Raw genomic sequence first — 10,420 nt, forward strand, 5'->3', positions numbered from 1 at the left:
AAAAAGATATCTCCTTAATATCTTTTTGGTTTCTCCTAGACAACAATGAGATCAGAAGGAAGTAAAAATGTCTTCTGCTTCTCAGAGCTTTTTCCTGAGAAAAAATTACCCGGATATTCTCACAAGGTTCTCCTCTTGAGTTTCAGCAAAGTCACATGATGGGCTCAGATTTCCAAAGTAGTACTTTAATATTTTTTTTGCAGTTTGAATGTATTTGCATTGTGTTCTCAGTAATAGATGGTGTAATGTATGGACAGTTGTTTGTGGTAACAAAACACTTTACTCTGATTACAAAACTTTAGTCCTTGCTTCTGAATAATATTGTTAGTTACTCTAATTTATATTGCTTTGTCACAGTTGGATCATACATCATTCTGGATGAAAAGGCAGTCAGTGCGGTGTAGTAGTTAAGAATCTGGACCTCAAACCCTGAGGCTGAGAGTCCAAATCCCACTACTGACACCGTAGGACTACAGGAAAGTCACTTCACCTGCCTGTGCTCCACTGGAAAAACAAAAGAAACGTAACTGACTGTATCTCAAATGCTGGAAGTCCATCCATCCATCCATTATCCAACCCACTATATCCTAACTACAAGGTCATGGGGGTCTGCTGGGGCCAATCCCAGCCAACACAAGGCACAAGGCAGGAAACAAACCCGGGTAGGGCGCCAGCCAACCGCAGGGCACATACACACACACACATGCCAAGCACACACATGGACAATTTAGAATCGCCAATACACCTAACCAGCACGTCTTTGGACTGTGGGAGGAAACCCACGCAGACACGGGGAGAAAACATGCAAACTCCACGCAGGGAGGACCCGGGAAGTGAACCCAGGTCATGTTGGAAGTCACCTTAGATAAAGGAATGAATCCATTGGTAAGTCAAAAATATGAAGTCTTGAAAGAGACCTTGCAAAATATAACATGCTTTTCAAAGCAAATTGTTAATTTTGACTGCGTTTACCTCAGTTGTATCCCAGGTCTCCTTTTTGTCTAAAGGAATTTTAGGAGAAACATTGATGACAAAGTTGATTCTTAAATTAAACTTAAATAAGCCATCAGTGATCATCCTTTGAACAGTGAACTATTCCTATGGGTGACTTGTTGGTGTTTGAACTGTGTCATGTCAGGTCACCATTATACAGCTGATGTTTTTTTCTTTCCAATGATAACATCCAAATGATTTAAAGCCTAAAACGCATGAGTAATTCTCAGGCCTTCGCTTTTTTCTTGTTCGTTTCCTTCTGAGCATTTTATTAAATTAAATTGTGCATGACGAACGCGCACAGGTGTAAACAGAAACAAGCTAGATGGAGAACTGCTGGTTCCTTTGTCATTCGTGTCTTTTAGCTAACAAGGAGCCATTAAAAGCAGCGAAAGCACCTGTTTAAAACTAAAATAAGCAATTAAGGGTTCAAAATCTTAACAAGTGAGACAACAAAAATGAAACAGAAAAATGTCACTTGAGCAAGAAGTGCTTCATCAGCAGTTAATGACTTCTTGTGAAACAGCTGGGTGGGAACAAAAAACTGCAGCCACCGCAGCCCTCCAGGACAGACATTGCTGGCCCCAGATTTAATGTCTTAAATGGCACAAAAAAATTAAATGAAGTTAATTAGCAGCCCCTAATTAAGGAAACAGTTAGAATGAAAACCTACAGGGCACTCCTGTGATAAACCAAAGCTAAAGTAGACTTTCAAAATAATTGGGGGCTGGTAATCATGGGATGCCATGGGGCTTTGTGGGTATTATGCTTTGTTTGTTTATTTGATGCTCTTTATAAATCCATAGGGAGAACTGATGGGTTTTTTTTCACTTTGTTTTTCAGCTTTCAACCTGCTCATCTAAAAGTAAGAAGGAAGATTCCCAACCAGAAAAAAGGACTTCTGTGCCAAAGATGCAGTTCTACACCATATAATGATAATAATAATCATAATTACTATTCTTTACATTTATATAGTAGTTGTTTCATACTCAAAGTGCTTTACTTAGTGTCACACACGTGCGATTGGGAGGCAGCTAGAGGACCTGAGTGACGGTAGTACCACGCCAGACCAGGGAGTGGCAAGCTGCACTGACTTACTCTCTCAGTCCTCTGCAGATCATCCATGGGAAATCCTGCTAGGTTCTGCCGCCATTGATGACATCACTTCTGGTTCCGGCACCAACAATGATGTCACTTCTGGTTCAGGCACTATTGATGATGTCACTTCCGGTCCCAAACACATTACTTCCAGTCCCGGTGACATCAGTTCCTGCCTCACCCTTTAAAGCAGCCATATTGTCACCCTCAAGTCAGTTCTGTTTTGGACTCAAACGTGTGAAGAACTGAAACCAAATTACCCATTTGCAACCAAGGCATAATACACCGGTGGCACGGCTGCCCCAAACCTTTTTGATGTCTTGTGATTGTTTTTGTGACAATAGAGAGTGGGGAGCCACTTCAAGCAGCACTAATTTGCAGCATAGCGTAGCCTTGTTTTCTTTGAATCGTCCAAACAGGAGGTAGCTGTTCAAAGGGTGTTGACGTGAATAGGGGAAGCTTTATTTCCTGGAAGTAGCACATGAACACACCATTTTATACAAGATCCATAACTTTAGAAGTCCACACTTGGAAGTGCTAGCCTGTTCAGGCAGAAAAGGGAGAGGCAAAAAAAAAAAAATCACAGATTGCCACATAAAAACCCTACAGAGGACTAGAGGGGACACTGTCACCAACAGTCTTTTCTCCTTTTTCACCTCACAGCTTTGAGAAACTGCTCCTTGGGGGCAATTAAGCAAAGAACGCTTCATTTCTTCCGGTCTGAATGATATAAGAGTAGAACGTCCCATACGGCGGTGTCTCATTTCGATGTTGACCTTCCTTCTGTGCTGAGCTAAGCCAGAGTTGCTCGTTTGACATTGGCACCCCAAGAATTTGACTTTGTCTTGCGTCGTCGTTTGCCCCACTTCACTTTGTTTTATGTTTAGCGGTTAATGAGTCAGTTATTCTTATAAGGAGACAAGCCGAATAGAAAGCCTCCCATTAACTTCTGACCTCCAACCAATCTCCTGGTCATCCCTGTGATAGAATATTAACAACTTGCACGAAGCCCCCCTGCTCTTTACTGTTGTAAATGTGAAAAGAAAGAGACAGGTCAGATAGGCCGTCCAAGCTCTCATGGGTCAAAGGTAGCGCAGGGGAAATGTTTTAGGCCAAGAAGACACAGGTGGGCACTTTGGACTAGAATCACGGTGACCCTGTAGACTGGGGGTCTTCAAGTTCAGTCCATGTCATTGCAATTGTTTCACAGTCAGCGACTGATTGTTATCTTTTATTGATTCCATTGTTTAATCATCAATCCTTTTTTTTATTCTCTTATATTGCATTCAGAAAATACAGTCGTGTAAGATTTACATTTAAAAGGAAATTAAGATTTGCTTCCATAGATTTAAATGCTTAAGGTTCTTTTGCCATTTATACTTTTTTATGTTTATTCTCTTAATTGTATGTGAATAATGATGGGACACAAGTGGAAATGACACTGACAGCTAAAGGGCAGCAGCTATGAAATGAATGAGCAACGGCGCCTTACAGATACACATTTAGAAATAAAAGAATGAATGAGGTTTGACAGGTGGTGCATTTTCACACCAGCCTTGAATTTGAATGCACTGTTTGCTTGTGTAACATTTTTTATTTATTTGGCTGACACTTTTATCCAAAGTGACTTACAACATTTGAGATACAATTGGTTACATTTCTGTTCTTGATCCATTTGGAGTACAGGCTGGTGAGGTGACTCGCGCAGGGTCACACAGTATAAGGAGTTGGGATTTAAACCCACAACCTCAAGGTTTGAAGTCCGACGCACTAACCACTACACCACACTGCCTTTATGACTCTCAACATTCTCCGTTGACCCCTTTGATCCACAAGGTTTGTTTTTTTGCTTTTTTGTCACATTCTCAGTAAGCCATTGAAAAATTCATGACAGCAGCCGTTTGGGAGATGATAGCACTGACTTGTTTTAACACAAATCTTATTGTAAGCTCATCTGAGAGATGCATATACACTATGTGACTAAAGGTTTGTGGACACCTGAACATCACAATTACCTGAGCTTGTTGGACAGTAGTTAATATGGTGTTGCTTCCCCTTTGCAGCTAAAACAGACTCCAATTGTGAGGTCAGGTACTGAAGATCTGCTTCACAATCGGTTCCAGTTCATCCCAAAGGTGTCCAAAGGCATTGAGTTCAGGGCACTGTGCAGGTCACTCAACTTCCTCCATGTCTTTATGGACCTGGCTTTGTGAACAGGGACACTGTCATGGTGGATCAGAGAAAGGCCTTCAACAAAGTGTAGCCACAAAGTTGAAATGGCACACAATTGTCTAAAATGTCCACTGTAGCATTAACAGTACCACTTCACTGGAGCTAACTAGAACTAGCCCAAACCCTGCTATTATCCTTCCTCCGCTGGCACTGTGCAGTCTGGTTAATGTTCTCCTGGCATCTGCCTAACCCAGACAAGTCCTTCAGACTCCCAGATAGCAAAGTGTGATTCATCACTCTAGAGAACACGTTTCCTTTGTTCCAGAATCCAATGGTAGTGTGGTTGTCACCACTCCAGCTGACACCTGGAGTTACACATAGTGATCTTAGGCTTGTGTGCAGCTTCTCAGCTATGGAAACCATTTTGTGAAGCTCCCAACGCACTACTAGAGGTAGTTTAGAACTCTGCCCTGAGTAATGCCATGTTACACACTGTGTACTTCAGCACTCGGCAAGTTTGTGTGGTCTACCACTCAGTGACAGAGCTGTTGTTGCTTTGCAGGGCAGGAACCCATATAGCAAAGGTGGCATGCTCTGACAGTGCCACGTTTAAAGTCAATGAGGACCTCTTCAGTAACACCCAATGTTTGTCAGTAGAGATTACAAGGCAATGTCTTGATAGTACACCACTTTTAAGAATGAAACCCAAACACCAGACCTCAATCAGTTGTAGGGGTCTCCACATACATCTGGCCGTACAATGTACTAATGAGGTCAATAATTTAAATCACATGACCACACAAGTGTTAGACAAACTGGCCAGCAGTGATTTATCATTTGGTCAGCATGCTACGATTGAATCTCTTGTTAAAGAGGAAATTCCCACGGCTGTTATTAGATGCATGCATGGCTGCCAGTACTGGGAGAAGGTGGGTTAAACAGGGTTACAGCACCCCAAATCCCAGACACAACCACCACAACACAAGTCCTGGTACAAACAAATGATTTATTGTGTACCAATACCTCTGACAGGCTTCTTCAAAGGCTGAACAAGCACAAATACAGAAAAAGTCTTCTTCCTTCTCACTGTCTCTTCACTCTTCTTCATGGAGTTTCATCCTCTTTCACCCGACACTGACTCCACTGGAGGAGGATGGATGGCTTCCTTTTACACTGATAGAAGCACTTGTGGGTCAAATGGAAGTCCCAAAAATCAGGAGTCACGAATCCCCACAGTGCCCCTCTTGGCCGCACCTATGGGACCCAGCAGGACGATTCATGGCACTACAGCTCCCATCATACATATAATTCTGATTATTATTATGCAGGTGTCCACATGGTTACCAAGGTCCTGGGATGCTGTAGGGATTGTGATATTTCTATTGCACTATTGTATTGTATTGAGGATTACTCGTGTTCTGTTTTGTGTATTGTTTTGTGTTGACCCCTTTTTTTTTTGACACTCACTGAATGCCCAACCTACCTCTCTTTGAACTGCCTCTCCCAAGGTTTCTTCCATTTTTTGGGGGGAGTTTTTCCTTGTCTTCTTAGAGAGGCTGGGGGCTATCAAAAGGCAGGGCCTGTTAAAGCCCATTGCGGCACTCCTTGTGTGATTTTTGGGCTCTACAAAAATAAATTGTATTGTATGCTGCCATCCAGTGGATTGGGAACAAACATATTCTAGAAAAGGAGCCATCCAGCATTACTCCTTTGTTTTGTCCTCCCATCTGGGTAAGGGTCCCATACCCATCTCAGACAGGATGCCAGCCTGTTCATGTCCTTCTCAACAAGGAGGTAAGTAGGACCTTTAAACTACTGGACTGATGGAAAAGATGTGTCCAAAGACATTGAGATTTTGTAGAAAAGCAAATCAAGTTTTGTACTGTACATTAAGATATTATACTTGCTTTTTCAAGCATTAAAACTCACACTTTTTTTTAAATTGGTTGCTCATTAATTTCAGTATGATCCTTGAACCTCAGCGTTGGCTGCTTGTGTACTTATTAACTGGTAACAGCTTAAATAACCTGAACATTAAAAATGAAGAAAAATTAAACAGCAAGATAAAATCAAAGAAATCGTGCTCATCTATCGCACATAAATGTTTGCTTCATTCAGTACTCCATTAGCAAAACCGGTTAAGTAAGGAGATGGCAAGATGGTGCAGCTTTAGGGCACATTCAGGGACTAAGTTAGCAAATTGCTATTGAGGCCCCTGCAGGTGTCTGTAGCCCTTTTGGTTGAAGTGGACCAATAAAGTGTAATTGCTGATGCAGTACCTATGAGGTCAGTTATGTAACACCCCAACATCATGAAATGCCCACGTCAGTCACAAAATGCCCATTGCACCACCCTAATTTTAACCATACTGCAACTTGGCATACGATGGCTGTTTCATGATTGATATTGTGGGCATAATGTGACATACGTCATAGGTATTGCAGCTTCAGTTTGACCCATCTCAGCTGGAGTAGCAGTCTGGTATGCAGAAATGGGGCCACCAGAGGGAGCTCTAGGGAGACCACCCCGGGGTTTCTGCAGGACTACGTCCCAGAAGTGCTTGAAAAGAGACCTGAAGTGACCTCAGAGGTACTGTGGGCATCAGAGTTAACAGAGGCCAGTGGTCATTGCTCCAGCAGCTGGTAGAGCGTGGGCAACAGTTCAGCTGGCAGGAAGAGGACAAGTGCTGTGAGGAGGAGAAGGAATGTTAGGAGTAGTAGTTAAGAAGAGGAGCAAAGCATTTTTAGATTTATTCTCCCATTTTTGCACTTTGTGTCTGCAAAACTCTGGAGCCTTCTATATTAACATTTTTAGAAGTAATACATCCTTTCTATTCCTTATAATTTTGGCTTCATTAGTGTTATTTTGGGTTCAGGGACAAAGAAAATGCCCCTGAGGCCACAATAGATAGATAGATATGGAAGACACTATAAACAATTACAAGATATAATTAGCACCATTTGATTGATGGATTGATAGATATACTGCAGAAGGCTCTAAAGGATTAATATATATAAAAAAAGGTACCAAATGATAGATTGATATACTATTAGCTCTTAGGTGGTGAAGTGGTTGAGAGACAGTTAGCCAATTAGGGAACAGAGGATGATTAGGGGCCAGAATGACTAGGCCTTGGCGGGCCATTTAGTTAGGATACTGGGGTACTGTACATCCTACTCTTTACACAAGATGCCCAGGGTCTTTTATGGCCACAGAACGGCTGGACAAGATTTGACATCTTATTCAAAGGATGGCACCATTTCTACAGCACAGTGCGCACTGGGGTGCTGGCATCCACATTCAGACAACAGGGTAAGTACCCAGTGCTGGCCTCGCCAACACATCTTCCAGCAGCAAACCAAGCTTTTTGTTGGATGTTCTCCCATCCAAGTACTGGCCAGGCCCAAACATACTTAGTTTCTGAAGTGCATGTGGTGTGGCCGTTGGCTAGATATAGAAGGTTCTACCTGTATATGATTAATAAATATGAAAGGCACCATACGATAAGAGTAATAGTGTCAAACATGTGGGCTTAGGGCGTGCCTTACTGGTATAGGAATGGTCAAAAATATGGGGAAGAACTGAACTGTAATGCCTGCTCAATTCTCATTTCTGATTGCTCTAGAGTGGAGGACGACTGATCCAACGAACACTGACGTCACTTCTGCCGATCTTCCTGCCTCTGCCTCCTCCACTTTTGTAAAAAAACACTAGCGTTTTATTTCTTAAGGGTTTTCTTCTAGTATTGTATTTAGTATTTTACTGTGGTGTATTGTCTTTAATTCTGTTTAATGTGCCATATGTCCTGTATGTCTCTGTTCTTAGTGTTCTATACAGATATTATTTTTATTCAATGTTGCATATATCCTGCTGTTCTTTCTGAGACTCTGTGAAGCACATTGAGCATGGGAAAGGCACTATATAAATACAATTTTAGTATTATTACTATTATTGAACGTAAAAAATACTGAATTTATCCTTTAAGGACCAATGGAATAACTTATTAATTTTGTTTTTTTGATAGATGTATCAAATCCAACTTTTTTGAATAGATGCATAAAACAAACCAAACCCAGTCTGTAAACTTAAAAGTACAAAAAAGACCTGGCAGTAGGGAAAGCTGCCCAAAATGTAGGATTTGCTCTTGGCCATGGGAGGTATGATTGACTATCATATTACCGCCATCTAGTGGTTATCAAACTGTAAGACAGCTAAACTTGGTGCACTTTTTCTGGTTGCCAGCTGCAGTCCCCAAATTCCTGTGCTGTGTTTACACGCTATGGGAGGTTTTACCATCTGGTTGAATTTTTAGGAGAAAAGAGAGACCAATGATGATTTGGTAGCTGGTGTGCACTAAAAGCATTTCCTTTTGCTGTCAGTGTTGAAGGCCAGACCTTGGGCCATCTTCAATGGAATACTTCAGCCCATCTCGTAGCTGTGGCACATGGAGAGGACCGACCCTGGTACGCCTTTACCAAGTGAGAAAAAAATTTGTAAAGAGGCACACTGTTCTCTAGCGCTAGTAATTCAATAGTCACACAATACTTGATGTTGTGGTTTTAAACATCCATGTTGACTGATTACTGAAACAATGCTAGAGATTTGTGATTGGCATGTTTTAGTTAACGGGGGCTTATCTTTAGCCACTTGCAAAATCTGCTCCAAAGAGTGCATCCTCATACATGTAAGACTTCTGAAACTGTACGCTTCCTAGTTATTTAGTATTCAGCTCGCCGTTAGCGTGTGAAACGTCACGCACACTTGGGGATGCAGCAGCCTATCCAGCTTATTGAGCAGTAAGACAACTGTGTTATCAGCTTTCTAACGTCCTCCTCTTTCTCTCAGCTTCTGCTGTGTTTGACTTTTCCATTGCACTCGTACCCACTAAGTGAATCTACACTCACCTAAAGGATTATTAGGAACACCTGTTCAATTTCTCATTAATGCGATTATCTAATCAACCAATCACATGGCAGTTGCTTCAATGCATTTAGCGGTGTGGTCCTGGTCAAGACAATCTCCTGAACTCCAAACTGAATGTCAGAATGGCAAAGAAAGGTGATTTCAGCAATTTTGAGCGTGGCATGGTTGTTGGTGCCAGACGGGCCGGTCTGAGTATTTCACAATCTGCTCAGTTACTGGGATTTTCACAACGCACAACCATTTCTAGGGTTTACAAAGAATGGTGTGAAAAGGGAAAAACATCCAGTATGCGGCAGTCCTGTGGGCGAAAATGCCTTGTTGATGCTAGAGGTCAGAGGAGAATGGGCCGACTGATTCAAGCTGATAGAAGAGCAACTTTGACTGAAATAACCACTCATTACAACCGAGGTATGCAGCAAAGCATTTGTGAAGCCACAACACACACAACCTTGAGGCGGATGGGCTACAACAGCAGAAGACCCCACCGGGTACCACTCATCTCCACTACAAATAGGAAAAAGAGGCTACAATTTGCATGAGCTCACCAAAATTGGACAGTTGAAGACTGGAAAAATGTTACCTGGTCTGATGAGTCTCGATTTCTGTTGAGACATTCAAATGGTAGAGTCAGAATTTGGAGTAAACAGAATGAGAACATGGATCCATCATGCCTTGTTACCACTGTGCAGGCTGGTGGTGGTGGTGTAATGGTGTGGGGGATGTTTTCTTGGCACACTTTAGGCCCCTTAGTACCAATTGGGCATCGTTTAAATGCCACAGGCTACCTGAGCATTGTTTTTGACCATGTCCATCCCTTCATGACCACCATGTACCCATCCTCTGATGGCAACTTCCAGCAGGATAATGCACCATGTCACAAAGCTTGAATCATTTCAAATTCGTTTCTTGAACATGACAATGAGTTCACTGTACTAAAATGGCCCCCACAGTCACCAGATCTCAACCCAATAGAGCATCTTTGGGATGTGGTGGAACGGGAGCTTCGTGCCCTGGATGTGCATCCCACAAATCTCCATCAACTGCAAGATGCTATCCTATCAGTATGGGCCAACATTTGTAAAGAATGCTTTCAGCACCTTGTTGAATCAATGCCACGTAGAATTAAGGCAGTTCTGAAGGCGAAAGGGGGTCAAACACCGTATTAGTATGGTGGTCCTAATAATCCTTTAGGTGAGTGTAGGTTATGGCAACATTTATCTCTCCCCAGCAGTTT

Source organism: Polypterus senegalus, chromosome 15 (genome assembly GCF_016835505.1).
Source record: "Polypterus senegalus isolate Bchr_013 chromosome 15, ASM1683550v1, whole genome shotgun sequence".
In the NCBI taxonomy this organism is placed as follows: Eukaryota; Metazoa; Chordata; class Cladistia; order Polypteriformes; family Polypteridae; genus Polypterus; species Polypterus senegalus.